At 43.8% G+C, this 25,095-nt stretch overlaps 1 pseudogene; it reads left to right on the top strand.

Annotated features, from left to right (window-relative positions):
- The window catches only part of LOC143648929 (CCAAT/enhancer-binding protein gamma-like), a 73,307-nt pseudogene that overhangs the window by 360 nt on the left and 47,852 nt on the right, over positions 1-25,095 (top strand).

The following is a 25,095-nucleotide window of genomic DNA, read 5'->3' as shown; positions in this document are numbered from 1 at the left end:
TGGGATGTACTTAGTACAGCAGGTACCTAATACAAGAGCTCACAATTATAAATTACCCTGCCTTGCACTTATCTAAGTACCTTACAGAAATTAACTCACATAAACCTCCCAACAACCCCACCCAATAGGTACTATTATTTTCATTTTAACAGAGGAGTAAACAGAGACTCAGAGGGGGTAACTTCCCCCAGAGTACAGAACGAGAATAAAGTGGGGCTGGGCTATGAGCTGGAAAACGGGGGTTACAACCTGAATCTGGAAAACTAGGGTTTGGTCTCTGCCCTGCCACTGATTCACTGTGTGATCTCAGACAAGCCTGCCGCCCTTCTCACTCTCAATTTTGTCATTTGTAAGATGGATTGGGACTGAGGAGGCTAAAATCTCAGCGTTTTCCTCTGCAGCACTGACATCCTGAGCAAAGGGGAAACAAATCATGAAGGGAATTCAAAGTCTCTGGCTCTTATGCCCTTGGAGACCCATCCTGGTCTCCAGATTGTTTCCTGTATTCCATGGGGTAACTGCAGGTCCTGGGCTGACCTGGCAAATCCCAGGAGCTGAACTTTCTCTAATTTAGAACGCAGGAGTTAAGATGTGTTTCTGAGGCACCTGCTCACTGGTGTCTCAAGTGAATTCCAGCCTAGCATACTCCACTCCTTAGCACTTCTGGAAAATTTGCACCACAGTAACAGTCACTGTACTTTCTATTATCGTCCAATAAGGCACTGACTGAGGGGTTGGTAGTGCCAGGGGCCGTTGGAGAAAATGGCACTGGGAGGCAGGATAGAAATTATAATTCCTCTCCCCTCTATTTGTCAAATAGGGAAGCATGAGCCCAGAGAGGCTAAATGACTTACCCCAAATTGCCCAGCAAGTTGTGGGTGAGGTCCAGAGCCCACCCTTCCCAGCATCATGCCACCATGCTGGGTCTGCATAAGGTTAGCAAAGTGGTGCTGTTTGGTTGTGTTTCTGCTGCAGGAGAAAATTTTGCAAATATTGCTGCTGGACAAAGCCCCTCCTCTCGGAAATCCCATATGAATGTCCTGACTCTTCCAGGAGCATGGGCTGCAGGCCGGCTGATTCCAGGGTGTTCTGCTGCATGGTTACTCCTGTAAGGGCCTTGCAGGAAACCCTGTCAGATGGATGCCGTCGTAGGCTGCAGTGACAAGGCCTCTGTCTCCTCCGCAGTTTCTGTTCAGTCCGACACCTGACATTCTGGTGACCTGGATTCTGCTCCTGAGGCGGCGAGCCGACCACCAGCGATGTGATTCGGTGAGAAGCCTTCTTATCGGTGAGGGGGATGGAGGGAAGAGCGTGAGTTGGACTAAATGGTCTCTCATGTCCCTGTGACCCTATTCTGGACAGAAGGGAAAAAGTGTTCTGAGTTAGAATTTTTTTCTCAGTAAGCTTTGAAGCCCAACATTTCCAAAAGGAGCCTAGCCAGGGAAAGAAGTGATATGAATGATTTTTAGCATAACACTTATTGACTACACATGTTCCCACACAAATGGGAGAGAAAAAAGTATCCAGGCAGGATTATGCTCGGGGCTCTATTTTTGACTCCTTTGTTGTTTGGTTTCGTCTTAGATTTTGCTTCCTCAGCTCAATGCTGGCTCAGCCATGGCTTCTTGAGGATGTAGTCCTGTGGCCATGTCCATAGACAAGATCTCAACGGGCTCCTCCGTTCTCAGGTTAGTTTTGTTTTCTTTCCAGAGCTGCCTTCCTCCAGACTCTTTCCTTCTGCCCTCAGAACCTCAGGGCAACTGTCATGTACTGGAAGACACTGTACATGGCAAAGAGTTTGACTATATCCGACTCACTTCATCCTAGACGGCTCAGACTGGGGAGTTTTGTCCCCTGCCATATTAGTCAGGACTCTTTGGGTTGACTCAACAGAAACCCAACTCTTGTGCACTAACTTAAGCACAAGGCGGAGTTTGGGGCTCATGAAATTGGGAAAGACAGGGGTGGGGCAGACATCAGGCCTCATGAGCTTGAGAGCTCAGCAGTGTAGCCAGCTGTCACTGTCGCTCCAATGTCCCATCATTTTTCTCTTTGTGAGTTGTCTTCATTTCTTTTCTATTACTGATAGGCTCATCTGTGTGGGGCTGCGGAGAGAAGAGAGGCACAGCTTCAGGCAACCCAGTTTGTAAATCATCCCTGGCTGGTTTCCCTAGGAGAAGAGACCTCAAGGCCTCTGAGTCCTTGAGAAGTCATTACTAGGCTGCCTCAGGCCAGGTTAGGGCAGCGGGGTGTGGCCATTGGGCAAATGGAATCACACGGAATGGCACTTACGGGAGGAGCAGTTTTGTAAAAGAGAGGGGTATTGTTATCAGAACGGGTGGGAGAGTGATAGAAACCATCAGTATCCCATGAAGAGTGTTTATCAGTCAATGTGCAGAAACGAGAACAGAGAGACTTTAATATAAAGAACTATCAGGGATAAAGCTGTTGCCTAGGGGACTGGAGGGTAAAAGGAGCCCCGGGAGGAGTAACAGAGGGAGCAGCTGCAGCAAGCACTGAAGGGATCCTTTAGAAACATGAAGGAGGGGCCCTGCAGAGCTGAGGAGGGGCCGGGGGTCTCAGATGTCAGAGGACGGGGCGCGGCTAGCTGTGGCTGGTGTCTCTTGGTGGCAGGGTGACGTGTTTTGCAAGAGTTGGGAAAGCTATACACTGGGTTCAGCTGCTGTACAGTGAGGCACTGCTTGTGGCCCCCGCAAAGAATAGCTGCTGGGATGGTGCACACAGAAACGGGAAGCCCTCGGGAAGCAAACCGGAGCAAACAGGAAAGAGCCAGTCTTGTCCCTAGCCTGGTCCAACCCTCTAACGCCCCTGCTGGCAGAGCCTCATATGGAGCCAGCAAGCGGGGCACACAAGGGCGGATTTGGAGCCGAGAGGCAATTACTTAGTGACCCGCCCAGATATCTTAACTTAAGCTTTTGGGTTGGTGAGGTCTCTGCAGCAGCAGCTGTTGGACAGCCTGTCTCCTCCAGGATGCTGTGAACTCCTTGAGGTCAGGGACATGCCTGATTGATCTGTGTATCGTCCTTAGGACGGGGAGCCCTTTCCATGCACAGACCCCCTCATAAGTGTGTATTTCGCTGAAATGATGTCTTTGCGAGACAACCTCATTGACATAGGACAAGTACGTCCTGAGACAACTCGGCAGCCCTCCCTGCTCTGCCTGTGGGTTCCTCTCTGACTTCCTGGGATGTGGTTCTAGGTTCTTTCCAGAGTCCTGCAGGAGCCCTGGAAGAGCTTTTGAACTCTAGACCGGGCACAACCTGGGGTAAGCCTGGTGGATGAAACTGCATCGCTCAGCCCTAAATTCCCTTCCCGTCCTCACCCATTTTCCCAGCTCCACCACGGATAAGCTGTGCGGCTTTGGGCAGGTTATTGGACCACTCTGAGCCTAAGTTTCCCAGTTTCCTTGAGTCCCTTAATCTCCACACCAAAGGACAGGAAGAGACTTTTGGCCATCTTTATCCTGTCTGCTCTTCTCCTCTTGCTCCATTTCCTACAGGAGTAGATATTTCAGTATAGTGGTAATCAGACTATGCTCTAAAAGGCAGTCAGAGATCTGTTAAGCTCAGAAAAAAGTACAGGTCCAGGACGACTGGGACTTGCCAGGCAGAGTGGGGTGAAAGCAGGGCCACGCGGTATGGATGGAAGGTGAGGAAGAGGGGGCTATGCCCCAATTGGAGGGGCTCCAGAGGAAACAGGAAAACAGATGCATAGTCCCCCAAGCACCCAGGGAATTCCATCAACTGGGCATTTGAGCAGGACTTTCCAGGAGGAAGCCTGAGCCTCTTGCCTCCACCGCAGGACAGGACAACAGGGGGACAGGGCCAGCAGTAGGGAGGGGGGGATAAGGGACCCACAGTGATTCAACGTGACAATGTGGGACATGGAATTAGGGATGCTCAATACAGAGTAAATGCTTGGACAATAAAGGGCAGGTTTTAGCTCCACTGTGATCTTATCACATTCTTCCCTGTAATAAAGTTCTGGGCACAAGTTTATCTCCTTCAATAAACTAATCTTGAAATCCTTCAAGGCCACAGATGTTGGGGTATATCTGGAGCAGGGTGAGATTTCAGGTGAAATCACAGATGAAATTTAATCTCTCTTGTACCACTGCCCAATCACATTTCCTTCTTTCCCTTTTTTGAGGAAATTTTGTATTGTGATTTGTTATGTCCCTTTTTGTCTACTTTTTGTTATGGGCTTTTTTTTTTTTTTTAATGCTGTATGGCGGGGTCACATTTCATTGTGTTTCCATGTGAGTATCCTGTTATTGCAGCATCATTTCGTTGAATTTTTGTTTGTTTGCTTTTTGGGGATGTGCATGGACCAGGAATCCAACCTGGGTCTCTGCCTGGCAGGTGAGAATTCTACCACTGAACTACCCTTGCACCCCCCTTCTTGTCTATTTAAAAAGAATGCTTATAACACATATACTAGTCCATAAACAATGTATTATCTCCTTTACTTTTTTTTAGCATAAGCAGGCAGAAAATTTATTAGATACACATATAAGGGGGTATGCGGGAATTCTCGCAAAGACAGAGAGGTGAGAGAGACGAGAGGCAATAGGCAATGTGGGGCCATTTGCCTTTATAGATTAGCTTTACTTATACACCCTCCTCCTTCCTTATTCAGGAAGTATTTTCTTCTACTGTGCCTTCTCCCCAGGGTAGTACCAGGTGGTGGACAGTGCATTTGGAGGTCAGTTGGCACCACCCTTCTCCATAGATGACTCATCAGGTGGGGGTGGGGGCATTGGCTTTAGATGGGTTGGCCACCATGGGGTGTTCCTATAACCCCCAAGTAGGGTGTCTGTGCTGGACATGGGCCTCCTGACCTTGATTACCTATCCTTGTACAATGGCACTGTTTTAGTCTGCCACAGCTATCAGAACACAACACACCAGAGATGACTTGGCTTTCAATAAAAGGGAATTTATTTAGTTAAAAATGTACAGTTCTTCAGAGGAAGGCAGCTAACTTTCATCTGAGGTTCTCTCTTACACGGGCAGCCACAAGGCGATCTCTGCTGGCCTTCTCTCCAGGCTTCTGGGTTCCAGCAGCTTTCCCCAGGGTGATTCCTTTCTGCATTGCCAAAGGCCTGGGCTGAGCTGCGGGTGCTGAGATGAGGTATGCTGAGCTGCTTGGGCTGTGCTCATTTAAGCACCAGCCAATTAAGTCAAACATCATTCATTGCATGATCATGCACTCCCCCTGGCCAACTGCAGATGTAATCAGCAACAGGTGAGCTTCACATGCCATTGGGTCATGTCCACAGCAACAGAATGAAGTACCTTCACCTGGCCAAGTTGATACCCGAACCTAACCACCACAGCACCTTCATGGTTTTCTCTGCCCTCTCTCCCTGCTCTAGTCTGCCTCAAATCCCCCCTCAAAGAGATCTTGCCTTTTAATCTGAAGGGCTGCGGAGGGACAAGGGCCTGTCTTCTGTAGCTGCTTCTGGCTTCTCAGGGGATGTAGACCCTGCCTGATGGGGTGTGGAACTTTCTGGGTATCTCATTTAATTTGAGAGGGGAAGAATCCAGATGGGCAGTTGGAATGGTTGAAAACCCTCACATCAGCACTAGTTTGGTGTGGAAGGCTAGTCTGGAAGAAACTTGGTGAGAAGTTTAAAAACGCAAGGGCCAATTCATAGCAAGTGGAGGATAGAAGTGAGCAGGCCTAGGGGAGGTATTAGCCAAGAGAGACTGGGGAAGAGGGAAGGGAATGGTCATCCTTCAGGTCTAACAGTGAATTCTAGATGGGAAGCTTGTTCCTGTTTTACTGGGGAATGAGCGAGTCCATGTGCTAAGCTAAGGGGTGCAGGAATGAGACCCAGAAGGGCTCGATTGATTGGGCTGCAGCTTTGGCTGCTGTGTTGGCCCAGTCATTCCCTCAAGAGATGTTAGTATTATTTTTTGATGGCCAGGGCAATGAATTACCACTATTTTTTGTTGGTAAGAGATCATCGGCATCATTTACATGTTGCTGCATGGAGTAATGTTGACTTTCAGAGCTGGAGAACTTTGACTCTGAGTCTTGGTGTTACACCGGTACTTAAAGTTCTAGGGAACTACTAGGTTTATAAAGAGTAAAGCATCTCAGAATTTAGAAATGAAAGTTAAAGCTTAGGAGGAAATCTGTTTGCTATAAAAGCTTACACTTTTTTTTTGTACGCTATATGGCAGGGTCATATTTCGTTCTTTTTCCATGTGAGTATACTGTTACTGCAGCACCATTTGTTAAATTTTTTGTTTTTTTGTTGGTTTCTTTTGTTTGGGAAGTGCATGGGCCGGGAATCGAACTCGGATCTCCTACATGGTAGGTGAGAATTCTACCACTAGACTACCCTTGTGCCCCCAAGAGCTTACACTTTAAGCTTTAATTTTTATAAGCATTTTTAAATAAATTTACTTTTAGAAATAAAAACAGTTGACAGTTGTTTTATGTTGAGGTCATCAACTATAAACTACAGCAGTAGTTTCGTCTTGTAAAGATAAATCTTTCTGACACTTACTAGGGTTAAGTTAATAACAGGTAAAACATAGTTTTAATACTTGCCATGCTTCTCTTTTAAAGTTCATTTGTTGAAGATGAAGTTTTGACTTATAGCTGACCACCTGCACTTCTAGAGAAGACTTAGAGTAAAGTAGTGCAACTGATAATTAAATTTGGTTGTTTAATATTATCCAGATTAGTATTAGGATTTAACATGGATAGTGAGAATATTAAGTTTTTAGGCATTTCAAATAATTTTTAAATATATGGATAATATTTTACCCACACAGATTTAGTTAACAGAAGATAGAAAATTTCTTTTGATTATTGTAATATTTCTTAAACACCTTTTGTTTTGGTCATATGTTAAACTATTTTAGCACTTTACTTTTACAAGGTGAGAGAACAGCTGTTTTGTAACCATTTTCCTTTTAGAGTGAGAAAACTTGTCTTTTGCAATAAAGGATGATAGGTTAACATAAACATTAACAGGGATGATATTCTGATATGATATAAATTTTTATCTTTTAAACTGTTCCAACTCTGGCTTAAGTAGGGGTTTATCCTGTAGGTCTGGCCGGCTGGAGTAATTCTGAGCTAAAGTTTCTGCATACAGGTGCTCGAGAAGTGTAACTTCCTGGTGTGGGCTTATCCACAATGGGGTGGCTGGATTTAGGGTAGAACAGACCTGGATCTGGGCCTCTGGAGTGTCTACTAGTTGTGCCTGGTATTTTAGGAGCCTCCTGTCTAAGAGCCAGTGATGTCCTCTTGCCTCCAGAAAGTCTCTAACTTGGTGGGGTGTGCATGCTACTAGGGCTTGTCCCCACATCAGCTTGGTGGCTTGTTCTCTAAGTAATGCAGTGGCTCCTACTGCTTAGAGGCAAAGTGGCCACCCCTGGGCTGTGGCATCTAATGGCTTTGAAAAGTATGCCACTGGCTGGGGAACATTCCCTTGTTTCTGAACTAAGACTCCTAATGCTGCTCCTTTCTTCTTGGTATCATACAGGTAAAAGGGCCTCTCTAAGTTTGGAGGCCCCATCTGGGCGGGCAAGTAAGGTACCCTTTAAGGGCAGTGAAGGCCACATGTCGCTGTGCTCTGCAGTCCAAGGGGACGCTCTCTAGCCCCTGGAGGCTCAGATAGAGTCTGCTATTCCTCCGAATCAAGATATGCAGATTTGGCAAATGGCATTGCCTCTTGATCCCAGGGGGAGGCACTGAGGGTTTGGCCTGGACTCCCTCTATGCTCCCCTGGGGTGAGGACAAACCCAAGGTAAAGGCCATTTGAGCTTTAGAAGCTGAAACCCAATACCCTAGTTCAACTAAAAAATTAAGTGTGGTAGTGGTGTCTATTAGAGAGGCCTCTCGAATGGGACTGCATGTTAGTAAATCACCTACATGCGGAAGAAGTCTGCTAGATTCCAAATGTCAGAGGGCTAAATCCTGAGCCAAGGCATTTCCTTGATAGATAGATGAGGACTATCTTTCAACCCTGAGGTCAAACTCTCCAGGTGAGCTGGATGGAGGTAGTGTCCTCTGACCCCGGCCATTCAAGGGCAAACAAAAACTGGGAGTCTCGATGTGGGGGTCACAGAAGAAGGCATCCCTTAGATCAAGGACTAGTAACACTAGGTATAAGGGTTGGGAACTGCAGGATGAAGGGGAATGATGAAGCTGTTCACAGCTCTGAGGTCCTGCACCAACCAGTACATCCCACTTGGCTTCTTTACAGGCAAAATAGGGAAAATTACAGAAAGATTTACAAGGACTAGGAGACTAGTTTTCAGAAACTTCTGGATAAGGGGTTGGATACCCATTATTTCCTCAGTTTTAAGGGGTACTGCCTCCTGTTGGGAAAGGGTTGGTCCTGTCTAGAACTGATGAGTCTTGGGGAGATGTGAGTAGCCTCTCCAAGTAAGTCTGTTTCCCATACCACTGGATTGACTTGATTAACTAGTTCAAGAGGGATGAGCCTGGTTGGGTTTCTGGCTCTGGCTAAGGCTAGGCATGTAGTTACAGATTCCTCCACAGGGTCCTCAGGACCTTGGGGACGCAGGCAGCCCATTAGCTGGATTTGCGTGTCCAGCGTCCATAGCCCGCCTCTTCCTAGAAGTGGAGGAGGGCACTTTTGTCCTACTAAGAACTGATGATTCAAAAGTTTTTGCCAATATGTCAAAGGAGGGGCTGCATGAAGGTCCTGCCTTTAGGCTTCCCATCTACCCTTACCATGGACAAGTTTGCGGGGACAATGGGCCTGAGTGACAGGTCGAAACAGAATAAGTGGCTCTAGTATTAGTTTAAAAATCAGGGTGCATGGGTGGTTCAGTGGTAGAATGCTTGCCTTTCTTGTGGGAGACCCAGGTTCGATTGCCAGACCGTGCCACCCACCCCCCCAAAAAAAATCAATGGTCTTACTTGCCACATTGAAGGTCACGCAGGGCTCATCGAAATCGATGTTCTTTGGTGGTGTCCAGGGAGCCACTCATGGCCCCAAACCACCTCAGTTTTGCTTGGGAGCAGTCGCCATGGCCTTTAAGAAGCCTTGACTCCCTTCCAGGATTCGTTGCATGCCCAGACCCAGTGTCCAGCTTTCCCAGGGCAAGGCCCCGGGGACTGTCGGTATCCCTGAGGACACTCCTACTTCCAGTGCCCCATCTTTCCACACCAAGAGGAGCCCACTGGCTTCTGCCCCAAGTGGCCCCAAGGTGGCTGCTTGCCATTCGTGGCAAGCGCTATGAGCTGAGCTTGTTCCTTTTTCTCCTTAGCTTTCCTTCTCTGCAGTCCTGTCCTGGTTATCACAAACAGAACAAGCAGTGTTCATGAGCTCATTCGTAGGTTTGTGGTCCAGAGGCCAGTTTCTAGAGTTTCCTCCTTACATTGGGAGCTGACTGGCCAATAAAATAGTTTTTAAGCATTATTTGTCCCTCTGGGGAGGGTGCACTTGGGTATATTTTTTCATAGTCTTCACCAGCCTTCCCTAAATAGAGCAGGGTTTCCCTTATCCTCCTGAGTAAGACAGTTTACAGGTTTGGTGGTACACTTCATTCCTTCTATTAAACAAGTTATTATGTGGTCTCTGGCTTTCAAATCTGCCTGAGCCCTCTGGTAGTTGCAGTTCGGGTCAGCATTTGGAGCTGCTGCTGCCCCTATAGCACATTGGACAGGCAGCTGCCTGCAAATCGGCCTGCGTGGCCCTGTGCTTCAGTCCAGATTTCATGTTCTTCCCAGAAGTGCAACAAGAGGAAAGAATAACTTGCACATCCCCCCTGGGTAAATTTATAAGTTAATACCAAGTTTTTAAATTCTGAGGGGTCCTCCGAGAACCTTAGACTGTGGTAGACGGGACATAGGAGAAGGAATATGAATACAGATTGGCCCCCATGCCTCTGTTCATTACCCCCCAAAAGGGAAATATGCCATCCTTTTTCCCTGTTTCCCCGGAGGATGGTAAAGGGGGGTGTTAGGGTCCTTTACCTTTTAACGTTTATAGAAGAGTATAGATAGAAATAAACATTTCACTTTATACATCTTTCTGCCTCTTAGATTTTTTTGATCAGCATAGGATTTGGGGGTTCTGTTCAGCTGAAATATACAAATTTAATTCATTCATTTTAACTGCTGCTAATTGCTATACACTGCCTTTACTTTATTTGTTATTTTCTTGGTGGAAATTTAGGTCGATAAAACTTTTTCATGATTGCCACAATTCTGAGACATCTCCTTATACATATGTGGTAGTTAGATTCAGGTGTCAACTTGGCCAGGTGAAGGTGCCTAGTTCTATTGCTGTGGACATGAGCCAATGGTATGTGAACCTCATCTGTCGCTGATTACATCTGCAGTTGGCTAGGAGGCATGCCTGCTGCAATGAATGATGTTTGATTTAATTGGCTGGTGCTTAAATGAGAGACTCAACATAGCACAGCCCAAGCAGCTCAGCATACCTCATCTCAGCACTCGCAGCTCAGCCCAGGCCTTTGGAGATGCAGAAAGGAATCACCCTGGGGAAAGTTGTTGGAACGCAGAGGCCTGGAGAGAAGGCCAGCAGAGACCACCCTGTGCCTTCCTGCATAAGAAAGAATCTCAGTTGAAAGTTAGTTGCCTTTCCTCTGAAGAACTGATGAAATAAATCCCCTTTTATTCTTTTATTAAAGCCAATCTGTCTCTGGTGTGTTGCACTCTGGCAGCTAGCAAACTAGAGCAACATATATGCAGGAGTTTCCTCTAGGATCTATATCTTGGGATTTTCTGGGTCATACAATATGTGCATTTTCAAATTTTAACAGAAACTGCAAAGTTGTCCTCCCAAATGGTTGTTGTGATTTAACCTCCCACCGTCAGTGTAAGAGTGTTCCCATTTCCCTAATATTCTCAAGAAAATTAGTATTATAAGACTTTTACTTTCCCCCCACAAGATGCAGGGAATAAAATGGTGACATAAATGTTTTAATTTGCTTTTTTGTGACTGTTGGGACATTTGTTCATTGGTCATATGTTCATTTATCATCTGGGTTTCCTCTTATGTGAATTACCCATTCATCTCTCTTACCTTTTATTCTGTTGGGTTGAGTGCCTTTTACAGATTCAGCTGGAGAAGGTCTTTATATATTCTGGATATTACATCTCTGCTTTTATATATTGCAAACAACTTCTAATCTCTCATTTTGTCATAAGATATTTTAATTTTGATGTAGTCAAATCTATTAGTTTTTTTAGTGGCTTGTTCTTTATATGTCTTGTTTTGGAAAGCTTTCTAATATCTTATTTTCTCTAAGCTAGTTTTAATGATTTTTTTAAAGTTTTAGATGCTGGTTTGTGTCTATCTGTCCTACCTGGGGCTTAGTATGCCTATTCAATGTAAGGCCACATATCTTTCCTAAATTCTTTGAGAATCTCAGCCTTATTTCTTCAAATATTGCTCCTTTCCCCAGTCTATGTATTCTTTACTTCTGGAACTCCTATTATACATTTTTTGTGGCTTCCCAGTCTCTCCTCCTTATCTCTTAACTCCTCTCTCATATTTTACTTTGATATCTGTGATTTCCTCAGATCTCTTCTTCCAATTGCTTTTTCTCCTTTGATTGTTTCTAGTGATGATTTAACCTGACCATTGATTTTTTAAAAAACAATTTATTATATTACTCATTTTAAAATTTTCTAATCCTATTTATCCTTTACAATATTTTTCTGTTTCCTTCTTTAATTTATTTGAATACTTCATGCATAGTTACTTTGAAGTCCCTTTCATGCATCTGTATAATTTTTAGTTTCTCACTTGTATTTATATGTTGTTTCTGTTGACTACTGCCCATGACTTTGGGTCTCCTGGCATGATTTGTAATGTTTGTGGGTGAGGAATTACCTTCTGTGGGGTCTTGCCTGTGTACGGCCTGACCTTTGAGATGCTCCTATGGAGCGGTATTCTTAGTGTTTCTGCTATTCCTAAAGAATACACGGTTTCTGGCTGAGTTCATATACGAATTTCTGGGTTTGTGGCATTTATCATACTCATAGTATGAGAATACTCATCCATTTCTTTGTACCACTAGCGATTGAGAATTCACATGGGTGACTGTTTCTATCCACCATCCAAGAAAAGTGACCCACTTTTGTGCCTGCTATTTGGGTCAGTGTTTTAGTTTGCTAAGGCTGCCAGAATGCAATACATGAGAGATGGATTGGCTTTTATAAAGTGCATTTATTTAGGGTGGGCCACGATGGCTCAGTGGCAGAATTCTCACCTGCCATGCCAGAGACCCGGGTTTGATTCCTGATGCCTGCCCATGTTAAAAAAAAACAAAAAAAAAACAAAGTGGATTTATTTAGTTACAAACTTACAGTTCCTTGGAGGAAAGGCAATTGGCTTTCCTCTGGGTTTCTCTGTCACATGAAAGGCACACAATGACATCTGTCAGCCTTCTCTCCCAATTTCTGGGTTCAAATGGCTTTCCTTGGGTGCTTCCTTTCTGCATCTCCAAATATCTGGTTCTGTGTCAGCTCTGAGTGCTGAGCTGAGCTGGGCTGGGCTGCTCTGAGTTCCTCTGTCTTCTGACTCTTCCTTTTAAGCCTCTAGCTGATCAAATGAAAATGTCACTCATTGCAGAAGGCCCTCCTCTTAGCTGACTGCAGATGTAATCAGCCATAGATGAATTTCACATGCTGATGATTTAAGCCTACAGCAACACAACTGGGCACCATCACCTGGCCAAGTTGTCACCCAAACCCATCAGAGTCAACAAGCAGAGTTTTTCTAATTCTAATTGCTAAACAAGAGAGTCCTTTTCTGACTCCCAGATTTATTCAGAGTTCCAGTTTCCCTGCAGTTTGCAAGACTACAGTCTTGATATCACTCCCTGGGTGAGAATTAAAACACCAAACTCACTATACACTGTATGATTCCAATTATATGATGTTCTGGAAAAGGCAAAACTATAGGGACAGAAACAGAGCTGTGGTTAATATAGGTTCGGAGTGGGGGGGCGGAAAGGGTTGGCTACAAAGGGCAGAGAGTAATTTGGGGGTGATGATGGAACTTGATTGGGGTGGTGGTTATGTGACTGTATGCATTAGTCAAAGCACAGTTATGCACTGAAAAGGGTGAATTTCACTGTATATAAAATATACCTTAATTTAATTTGAAAAGGACACAAGACAATAAACTATCTATATAGGTCAATACAAATTTTGACAATTTGAAAAACAATGGAATAGCAGACTCGCTCTCTCTATATTATATAGCTTAGGAATCTCCTCTTTATTAGGGCATGCACAGATTTTTTTTTTTTTTAGCTTTCGATCTTGATTATAGGTCCTTGTTTTAGTTTGTAAAAGCTGTTGGAGTGCAATATAACAGAAATGGAACGGTTTTTAAAAGGAGAATTTATTAAATTAAATTAAATTAATTAAATTTTTTTAATTTAAATTTAATTAAAAGTTTGCAAGTTTACAGTTCTAAGGCTGTGAAGATATCCAAATGAAAGCAAGGTTACGAAAAATGTCCAAACTAAGACATGTAGGGAAAGACACCTTGGCTCAAGAAGGCTGGTGATGTTTGGGGTTTTTCTCTCAGCCGGAAAGGCACATGGTGATGTCTGTTAGCTTGGTCTCCAGGCTTCTTCAGTAGCTTCCTTGGGGGCATTTTCAAAGGTCTCTGGCTGTATGGGCTCTGTTGGTTTTGGTGGCTCTAAAGCTTTTTTTCCAAAATGATTCCCTCTTAAGGGCTCCAGTAAGCAACCCCACCTTGAAGGGATGGAGACCCATCTCCATGGAAACCATCTAATCAAAGATAACCACCCACAATTGGGTGCATCACATCTCCATGGACACAATAAAAAAAAAAACCCACCTAGCAATATTGGATTAAAGAACATGGCTTTTCTGGGGGTACATAATAGCTTCAAACCTTCACAGTTCTGAAATTTAATTTTTGTATTGTATCTACCATTTCTAACGTTTAGAAATGGAAGGGGATTTGCCATGTCAGCTTAGACCACTACCTTGACTGGAAGTCCAGTGCCCCATTCAGATCACTGACACTGCTGGACTTGCAATCTCCCAATCAGCCTCAATACCCTGAAAATGATCATGCATTTTTCAAATATGGAGCATGCACTGTTCTGAGTGGCAGGGACTGCCCTGCTCTCCCAGTGTAGTTGCTGGATCTTTATCCTTTATCCCTCAACTCCAGATGTTTCCTCTGGAAGCGCCCCCAGTGTTCTGTTTCTCCTGTCCTTGAAGTGGGCTGGGTCCTTCCTGCAGCTGGGAAGTTTCATCTCTCCTCAGCACATTGTGTTGATGCCGTTGGGGCTGCATCCATCCCGTGCTAAATGCCTAAAGGAACCTCTAGGACTTCACCCAGCATCCAAGAAATCATCTGAGCTGGCATCTACTTCAAGTGTGTGCTATTTGCCCAATAATTTGAGCAAGAAATGGCATTGCATTTGGCAAATTGGAAGCTGTATCACTGGAAAATAGCCCAACTCCGGGAAGTATATTCTGCCTTAATTATCCACACGGGCTCAGAAAGCCATCTGAAGCTACTAAAATCCAAAGTAGATTAATTTATTGTGACATCATGAAAAAGTTACAAATATTTCCCTATTCCACTGAAGATGAGCTTTCCAAAACTTATGCAGAAAAAAGGAATTTTAAAAATCATTAGAATACATAACTAATATAATATTTTCTCAAAATTTTAAAAGCTTGTTTAAAAATTTAGACCAATAGTATGTTATGTTTTCTGTAAAACATGTCCATGACGTGAGAGGTGTAGAGAGGGAGAGATGGGGTGGGGCAAGAGAGAAGGAGGGAGGGAGAGAAGAGGATCTTCAAATGTCCGAGCAGGAAGAACTCCTGGAGATCATTTTGGTACAGCCCTCTGTTTTACCGCCAAGGAAACAGGCTCAGAAGTGGGGAGTGACTTACCCAAGGTCACACAGCTCATCAGTAGATCACTGCGTCTCCTGACTCCTGGTTTAGTCCTTCTTCCACTGCCTCTCACTGCTTCTAAGTATCAGACGAATTTATGTAGAAGCAGGTTGCTGAGGGAGCCCAGGGTGGGGAGTTTAATATGGTTCTGGAAGTTTTCCTGGCCTGAGCTGGAAGAAAGGGTGAGCACCTGGATAGGAGGTGAGGCTGGGAGAAGGAATGGCATGGCAGGCACCAGTGAGCATCTGACCTGCAGCAGCAGAGGCTCCTTCTTGCGGGAGCATCTTTAGCACAGCCAGGAAAAGGGGACACAATCTCTCCTGGGCTCTGCATCTCTGAAAGCCAGATGTCCTCAGAAAAGGACAGGGGACCCAGGTCATTGTACTCACTGATGAAGGCTGCTTTCATGAAGACTGTGGGACTGATGGAGGGGGAAGTTATCACTCTCCCTGAAAATTGCCGAGTGATCTGTGCAGCCTGACATGTACTTCCATGTTAGCCTCTAGAGCAGGCTCTGGTGCTTAATATATTTATGGACTCATCTCCTCCACTCATTCAGGGGCTCTTTGAAGCGGGAGAAGGGGATGTGGGTGTAGCCAGGGGAGAGATGTCCCCTGCGGCGAGAGTTGTATCCCTAACGTTGTTTAGAATTGCATGGCAAGATGAAAAAGCAGACTGAATTTCAGTTTTAAGCTCTCTACAGAGAATGCAGCCCTTATTTCCTGTACCCATGGTGCCCTCACTGTCACTACCCCTATTTACCAACCGATTTCTGAGTGGTTGTCCACTGGGCTCCATGGCCACGCTGGATGAAAGGCAGCTGAGCAGGCAAGTATGTACTGCTTCTAACCTCTCTAGTGGAGAGTGGCAAGGTAGGAGAGGATTGAGTTGGGCTTTTTTTTTCCAGTAAACTGGGAGGCTGCTCTGCCCCCTCAGCACCTGTCCCTGCCAAAGGTGGGGCATTAGCCTTGCCAACTGGCAGACAGGGCCAGCTAGGACTCAGCATCTTGGGAGTTTTCTCACCAATCATTGGAATCTACCAGACCCTAACAGAGCCAGCTACGTTGGACAGATGCTGCCATAGCCCACTTGGACAGAGACAAGAAGCTCAGGAGCTAAAGAGGTACCTCCTCCAGAGATGAGAAGTGAGGGCATATTTCATGGGCAGTACCACTGGAGACCCTCAGTAGTGCTAGAGAGGCAAGAACCGGTGGTTTCCTTACTCCCGAGGACAAGACTCCAAAAATTTGAATTCAAAAATATTTGAGAGAAGTCAACATCAGTCTAAACAATTTCATCCAAAAAAATCAGTCACAACTAAAACACTTCAGTAGAAAAGCTGATCTTTGGTTGCTGCTGATGAAATGGACTTTTCTATGCATCTCATCATCAGTTAACAAAATTTAACATTCACATTAATGATGCTAAATATTTCTATTGAACATTCCAGTAAGTAAATTAGATAAATTTTAGTAGGGTGGTTGCTTGGCACGTTGAGTCCTGCAGTTTGGCTCTTGGTGAATGGATCTCTTGGTGCACTGGTTTCTATAAACTGGCATTTATTTAGTTGACCTGGCCTCACCCTCTGAACGGGGTGCTGGCGTTACTGAGGCAGTCTTCACGGATGAGAGGTGGACATTGTGCAGGGCAGTGGAGGTGTGATTGAGGCTCTGAATGGTTCTCCTGTGGTTCTGCCTGGTTCTCTTGTACCGTTACAGCTGCCGAGACTCTTTCAGATGAGTGTGCAGTATCAGCCTGGCTAAAGTGAACTTGCCAATTTACTTCCAAAGGCTCTCATCGGAGAAATTAGCAATAGGGGGCACTTTGATAGTGCTTGTCCTTGAGTATCAGCAGTTTTGGAGGGTTCAGAAGCCTGAGCATCTCTCCTGTCTCAGGAAGAAAAGGGCTGGATGCTCGAGAGTCCTAGTGAAGACTATTTGTAAATATGCTGCAACGAGGCAAAACTACTGAGAACCAGAGAAGGCAAAGGAGGTGAGTGAGGTAGCTGCACCCATTAGCTGAGCCTAGCCTTGGGGGTGGTGGTGGGGTATGAAGCTGTGCCACCTGCTGATCTGCTAAATGTGACCCTGGGAAAAGCTGTGGGTGGGGTAGGGGAGGGCAAAACTCAACATTTGGGAACATATCCAAACGATGCAGTCACATCCAGTCCTTGTGAGACTTCAGTGAGAAAGGAAGATTCTCACTACTGTAAGCCAAAAATTTATGTCATGTGTGTTTATTTTGCAAACAATCACAGAGCATTAAGTGTGTGTAAGGGGGCATGGTAGATGCGGTGCAGTTGTGGGTCAAAGAGATGTTTTGCCAATTTTAGAGCAGTGCTAAACAGATCCATTTCTAAAAACAAAATACCTATTTGTTGTGTGAGTTGACTGTTAATTACAGTTCTGCCTGCCAATCTGCAAAGCTCCTTGAGTACAGCATGAGACATGCTTAATCATCACTGACATCTTTATAAGTGCAGTGTTGGCAGGGTTGAGAAGTTTTATAAATCTTTTCTTCTGGGTAAAGAAGCTTCTTCAGGCTGGATATGGGGTAAAGAATCTATGAGCTATGGAAGCACAGGCTGAGGGGCTAACAGAGGGTTTTATTAAATTGCTGTGTCTTAGGAATTGGAGCGGATTCAGGGCCCCTGAGAGAGAGAGACTCATGGTGCTGTCTTGATGTCTGGGGCCCCTTGTACCTTGGCCAGGCCTGAGCCCTTGACTCTCTAAACTGTGTCTTTCACCCTTGGCATTTAATCATGGCTCCCTGTAGCTTTTTTTTTTTAGCATCTGTTCTAGTTTGCTAGCTGCCAGAATGCAACACACCAGAGATGGATTGGCTTTTGATAAAAGGGGATTCATTTCATTAGTTCTTCAGAGGAAAGACAGCTAACTTTCAACTGAGGTTCTTTCTTATGTAGGAAGGCAGAGGGTGATCTCTGCTGGCCTTCTCTCCAGGCCTCTGGGTTCCAACAACTTTCCCCAGGGTGATTCCTTTCTGCATCTCCAAAGGCCTGGGCTGAGCTGCGAGTGCTGAGATGAGGTATGCTGAGCTACTTGGGCTGTACTACGTTAAACTCTCTCATTTAAGCACCAGCCAATTAAATCAAACATCATTCATTACAGTAGGCATGCCTCCTAGCTGACTGCAGATGTAATCAGTGACAATGATGCCATTGGCTCATGTCCACGGCAACAGAACTAGGTACCATCACCTGGCCAAGTTGACAACTGAATCTAACTACCGCAGCATCCTTCAACTCCAGCAATAGCCAGAAAGCACACTACATATATCCTTCCTCTCCAAAAAAAATCTTCCCTCTGATATGCACAGGTTACTCAGATTGTATGAAAGATATATTTCATATTGGGCAGAAACATGCCAATTCTGGGAAGGAATACTCCACAGTGGGAGAACATGGTGAAGTATACAACTGGTTATTGGAGTGTGTCCCATTGTCCATGCAATGGGATTTACTGATTCTCAAACAGAGAAGACTATGGGTTATTAGCTGGTACACCATTTATCTATTGCTATACAACAAATCATACCAAAACTTTAGATACTTGAAGATAGCAGTAATCATTTAATCTCCCTCCTGGTTTCTTGGGGTTAAGAATTCAGGAACAGCTTGATTGGACAGTTCTGGTTTGGGCCCTCTCTTGAGATGGTAATCAGTTGCTAGGAATCATCTGAAGGCTTTTCTGGTGCTGGAGTATCCACTCCCAAGGTGGCTTGTTCATGTGACTGGAAAGTTGGTGGGAACCCCAGTTCCTCTGCATGTGACTTCTCTACAGGGCCACTTGAGGCCTCATGGTGTGCCTGCTGGCTTCCCCAGAGTAAGTGATCCAGAAGGCCAAGGAGGAAACTGCAATGTCTTTTATGTGACCTAGCCTTGGCTGTCACATGCCATCACTTTTGCAATATTCTGTTCATCACACAGATCAGCCCTGATGCAATGTGAGAAGAGTCTGCACAGGGTTTGAATGCCAAAAGGTTAGGGCCATTAGAGGCCATCCTGGTTGCTGGCTATTTTAGTCAGTAGAAAAAGCAGACACCCATCTGAGAATCATGGCAGAGTTCTACCTGCACTCAGCCAATACCAGCATTTGGCTCACCTTGACCATGGAGCTGGCTGTTTCCTGGTACTATAAGGGTCATCTTTTAAATTCATAAATCAGGGCTTTGTGTCCTCTTAGACTAGACCTTCTCTTGCTTTTCTGTGTTCATTCTGTAAAGCAGTAAATCTCTCTCACCTAGCTTTCGCCTAGGTTGGAGTGCTTTGGTGCCTGCAGGGGTTGCTCTGACTAAGGTGTTTTCTGGGGATCCATTCAGTCCCAACATCTGTTTTAAGCTTCTTATCCTTCCCAAATGCAAACCCAGGTGATCAGCTTGTTGTTACCTCATTGTAGTCTAAATATTCTATCATTCATGTGTTAATTATAAAGGAGACATTTCTCAGGGGTGGAAACATCATCCTTGGCTAGTCACATTTCTTAATTGCAACAGCGGAAAGAACTCTGGCTAATTTAAGCCAGAAAGGGATTTATTGATATTGGATGGCTTATCATGTCACTGGGAAAGCTGGAAGTGAGATTTAGAAGTGCGCCAGAGCAGCGGAGAAGAAGAACACAGTTTTACAACAAAGCCACTGCTCAGAATCAATCTGTTGCCTGTATTTCCTATTGTCACATCTGCTGGTGAACCCAAAGCCTCAGCTTGCAGCCCTGCCACCCCACCATCATCCCCATCCTAGGACCCTGGGGACTCATTACTGTTGGTTCTGCTGCCCTTTTTGCACCCCTCAACACTGCATGTCATGGCAGATTCTGCCATTGCTGGGATTTTTTTCTGTGGTCTGCTTTTTTTCATCATCAGTTCTTGACTCGAAGTCTGGGGTGAGTCTCATTGGCTGAGTCTAAACCATGAATTATGTCTAGCTATAAAGAAGCTGCAAAAACATAAATCTGTCCTTCTCGGATTTCATAGTAAAAGGAGGGTTGTGCTCCTATAAAGACGTATATGATGGTGAATTCACAAACATGGGAAAGGTTCCAGATGCCAGGTGTCAAAAAAACAGCAACAAGAACAACAACCAACAAACAGAAAAATGCCCATTATAATTAGTTCGTGCCTAGAGAAGCTTTTGGTTTTATACTTGGATAATATGTGAGTAGTTGATTTGGGCTGACTGATTGGTCCAAGTATGGAAGAAATGTCTACCAAAAAATTCAGTAAAAAATAGCAACATCAAAGCAAAAAGAAATATTTGCGACCCAAAAACAAAAAGAAAAAGAAAACCCAATTTAAAAACAGGGTAATGAATCTGAATGGATATTTCTCCAAAGAAGATATATAAATGTCCAATAAGCACATAGAAAGATGCTCAGCCTCATTAGTCATTAAGAAAATGCAAATCAAATTCACAATAAAATACCATTTCACGCCCCCTCAGATGGTTATAAAAAAAAACAACAGCAGATAATAACAAGTGTTGGTGAGGATGTAGAGAAATTGGAAACCCCATTCATTGCTGGTGGGAATGTATAAATGGTACAGCCACTTTGGAAAACAGTTTGGCAGTTTCTCAAATGGTTAACACAGAGTTCACATATAAACCAAAAATTTCACTCCTAGGCATATACTTGAGACGTGGAGACACATGTCCAACCAAAACTGTGTATTCAAATGTTTATAACAGCATTATTTTTAATATTCAAAAGATGGAAACAACCACCCAAATGTCCATCAACTGATGAATGGAATGGTATGTCCAGACAATGGACTATAATTTGGCCATAAAAAGGAATAAAGTACAGATGAACCTTGAAAACATTTTACTGAGTGAAAGAAGAAGTCACAAAAGACCAAGTATTATATGGCTCCATTTATATGCAGTGTCCAGAATAGGCAAACCAATAGAGACAGAAAGTAGATTAATGTGGTTGTTTAGGGCTGGGGAGAAGAGATCAAGGAGTAAGGGGATGATCACTAAAGGGTATGGTATTTCTTCTAGAGGTGATAAAAATGTTTTAAAATTGACTATGGTGATCATTGCAGAGAAGGGTGAATATGCTTAAAGCCACTGAATTGTACACTTTAAATGGGTGAATTAAATGGTATGTGTCTCAATAAAGCTGCTATTTAAAAAAGAAATACTCCATTATAGAAAAGTAGAAAGAAAGGGGAAAAAATAAACTTAATGTTAACATTTTGGGGTGTTTCCTTCCATTTCTTTTCTACGCAGAGCTTTTTAAAATTTATTTTCCTTTTTTTTTTAGGATATTACACATTTAATTTTATCCCACTCTTTCTTAATGTTTTCCCCCTATTTTTATAATTCTTTATAAACCTAATTTTTAGTGATTGACCAAAGTCAATTACTGTAAACTCCTTAAACATTCCCCTGTTTTTGCACATTTAAATTATCTCCATTTTTCATTTTCATAAATATCCTTTGTTCATGAAGTCTATGCTAGATTTCTAAATTGTTTTCCTCATGATAGATTTGAATGGTAGGATTATTGAGTCAAAGAGTTTGAATACTTTCAAGACTCTTGATCCTTAGTGCCAATTTGCTTTGCAGAGGAGATAAGCAACTGTTCTAGTTTGCTAGCTGCCAGAATGCAATATACCAGAAATGGAATGGCTTTTAGAGAGGGGAATTTAATGAGTTGCTAGTTTACAGTTCTAAGGCCGAGAAAATGTCCCAATTAAAACAAGTCTATAGAAATGTCCAATCCAAGGCATCCAGGGAAAGAAAGCTTGGTTCAGGAAGGCTGATGAAGTTCAGGGTTTCTCTTTCAAGTGAGAAGGCACATGGTGAACACAGTCATTTCTCTCTTGGCTGGAAGGACATATGGTGAGCATGGTGTCATCTGCTAACTTTCTCTCCTGGCTTCCTGTTTCATGAAGCTCCCCAGGAGGTATTTTCCTTTTTTTAATCTCCAAAGGTCTCTGGCTTGTGGGCTCTCTGCTCCTCGTGGCTATGTCATTCTGCTCTGCTCTCTCTGAGTCTCTCTCATTCTCCAAAATGTTTCCTCTTTTATAGGACTCCAGTAAAACAATCAAGACCCACGCAAATGGGTGGAGACACAGCTCCCCTAATCCAGTTTCACAACCACTCTTGATTGGGTTACATCTCTAGGGAGATGATCTAATTACAGATTCAAACATACAGTATTGAATAGGGATTATTCTGCCTTTACAAAATGGAATTTTGACTAAAACATGGTTTTTCTAGGGTCCATATAGCCTTTCAAATCAGCACAGCAACTTACCCGCAAAAAGCCATGTGGGTGAAACCTTTTGATTAGATTATTTCCATGGAGATGTGACTCCACCCATTCAAGGTGCATCTTAGTTTACTGGAGTCCTTAAAAGAGCTCACAGAGAATCAGAGCGGGCACAGAGAGCAGAGAGTTCAGATGCTTGGAGACACACAGAATCTCAGAGAGGAGGCCACTGAACCAGGAGCTGAAAGCAATAGAACTCTGGAGCAAAGGGACAGTGGACATTGTTGTGTGCCTTCCCATGTGACAGAGAAACCTTGGAAGTGACCCATCTTTCTTGAGCGAAGGTATCTTCTTGTTGATGCCTTAATTTGTACAATTTCATGGCCTTACAACTGTAAATTTGTAACCTAATGAATCCTCTTTGTAAAAGCCAGTCCATTTCTGGTATATTGCATTCCGGCAGCATTAGCAGACTGAAACACCCTCTCAAAAGATGTTATTTTACAGGAATGAAAACCTAATGTCCCACTTACAAACAGAGCTTTTTATGTCCTAAACTAGGTGCCCTTTTTCTCTGACCCCCCACTTTTTTTCCCTCGCTCCTCATTTCTCTTAGAAATAGATTCTCACTATAATACATGCCATCAAACTGGCATTTTTTTTCCATCTGAGCCCCTGAGTTGATTGCTATCTGGTAACATTCAAAACAACTTATTGGATTTTTCAAAGGCATAAATGCACAAGGACAAATAGAGAGAGGCAATAGCAACAACATTTGGAACCGAGAAGCAGCTGGACAGGTGGTACCTGACTTGTCACACACAATAAAGCTTCAATGCTAAATCCGAAGTGGGGAAAGTTGAGAAAGAACCCAATCTGAACATCCTGTGTAGTCGTCAGGAACAGGGGCACCTAGTTCTTCTGAAAATCAGAGCAGAAGTAGGTATTTTCAAAAGAGGAGAATTCGTGAAAGTCGATTTAAAAAGCCGATAGATTCCAAGATCAGCACCCCCTCCGTGGAGGCAGATACTTGGGGTGTCCCCTCCACCCCTCCTGAAGACCGCTGCTTTATTCTCTGACAAGGGTAAAGCAGACGGTGCTGGACTGAGGCCCAGACCCCGCTGAGGGCCGAGCGGCTGTACTGAAGCGAGGAGGATTACGTGCAGCTTTAGATGTTCACTATTGAGACATGCCAGCCTTCTTCCCTTACGTGGCTCCGGGAGTACTCACAGCCAGTTGTATGCATACACTCCAGGCTGGAGGTGGAGGAATCTTCTAGAGGCCAAGAGAAAATCCCTAAAGGTGCAGACATTGGGAATTTTCCACGAAATGGTCCAATCACTTGGTGGCGGACCCCCAGGAGACCCCCTAGTCGATAAACCCCCGCACCAGCCTGTCCCTGCTCCATCCCTAATGTGAGTGCCTGGCCAAGGACTGTTTAGTCTTCCCATTTAGTATGCTATATCTCACCATGTAGTCACATTTTTTAGGACTCTTTGTAAAGTTTTATATTTTATTGATGCCTTGCACATTAATTATTAATTTCTACCTTTTGGTCTTTTTAAATAACTTTTTTTATTGTGAAATATGTATATATATATAAAAAGCAATGAATTCCAAGTACATTTTAACAAGTAGTTATAGAACAGATTTTAAAGTTTAGTATAGGTTAAAGTTTCACGATTTTTCATTTTTTTCTTCTAGCTGCTCCAAGACACTGGAGACCAAATGATTTATCAAAATTCAAAATTCAGCAGTCATACTCACTTATTAAATCTTATCTTCTCTGTTATACTCCTCCTTCTCTTTTTTCTTTTTTGTGAAAAATAACATATATACAAAAAAGCAATAAATTGCAAAGTATATCACAACAATTAGTTGTAGAATAGATTTCAGAATTCCACAATTGTAGGTGTTTTCTTCTAGCTGCTGTAAGGTATTGGAGACTAAAAGAAATATCTGTATAATGATTCAGCAGTCATACTCATTTGGTAACCCTACCTTCTCTGTATAACTCCACCATCACCTTTGATCTTTCTCCCATCCTATTTTTCTTTTTTTCATGAGCAGGCACCGGGAACCCAACCCAGGCCTCCTGCATGGCAGACAAGAGCTCTGCCTGCTGAACCACCGTGGCCTGCCCTCTCCCATCCTTTTGTCTTATTTTTGTTGCCATATGTGAATGGAAATATTCCTCCACATATTTTCAAACTGATTATTGAATATGTATGCATGAAAGTTGCTTTTGTGTGTTTATTTGCTTTGCACTACTTTATCAAGCTTTCTTATAAATTCAAGAAGTTTCAGGTGAATCTTAGACTTTGTAGAAACACTATGACATCACCTGCAAATTATGATAACCATGTTTCCTCTCCTTTTTCTATAGGGATACTTTTTATTTCTGGTCCTTATGCCTTGGCCCCAAGGTTAAAACAGTGGAAATTAATTATTAAACATTCTTACCTGCTCGAGTCTACTAAGATTGCTTTTAAGTATTTCACCATTATGTACTATGTTGGAAGTTGGTTTAAGAAAGACACTCTTGGATGGGCCATGGTGGCTCAGCAGGTGGAATCTCGCCTGTCACGCCGGAGACCTGGGTTCGATTCCTGGTGCCTACCCATGCCGGGGCGGGTGGGGGGAGGAAGAAAGACACTCTTTATCATATAAAGGGAGGATTCTCTCTCCTTTTTTTTCTTTTTCAGGACTCATATGAAGAGTATCAAATGCCTTAACATACTTACTGAGATGTACCAGTGGTCTTTCCTTTGACTGACTGATATGCTCTACTGAAAATGCAAAGTAACAGCTTCCCTGCAGTCACCACCTACTTAGTGAGCCAGTTAGGCGGGAGGCTCGTGGGAGGACACAGGCCTTCCGAGGCCCGCCCTCAGCAGGCAGATCCCTGCAGA

Source organism: Tamandua tetradactyla, chromosome 10 (assembly GCF_023851605.1).
Source record: "Tamandua tetradactyla isolate mTamTet1 chromosome 10, mTamTet1.pri, whole genome shotgun sequence".
In the NCBI taxonomy this organism is placed as follows: Eukaryota; Metazoa; Chordata; class Mammalia; order Pilosa; family Myrmecophagidae; genus Tamandua; species Tamandua tetradactyla.
Note: the sequence above shows the minus strand (reverse complement) of the source record. Positions and strands in the feature narration are given on the sequence as shown.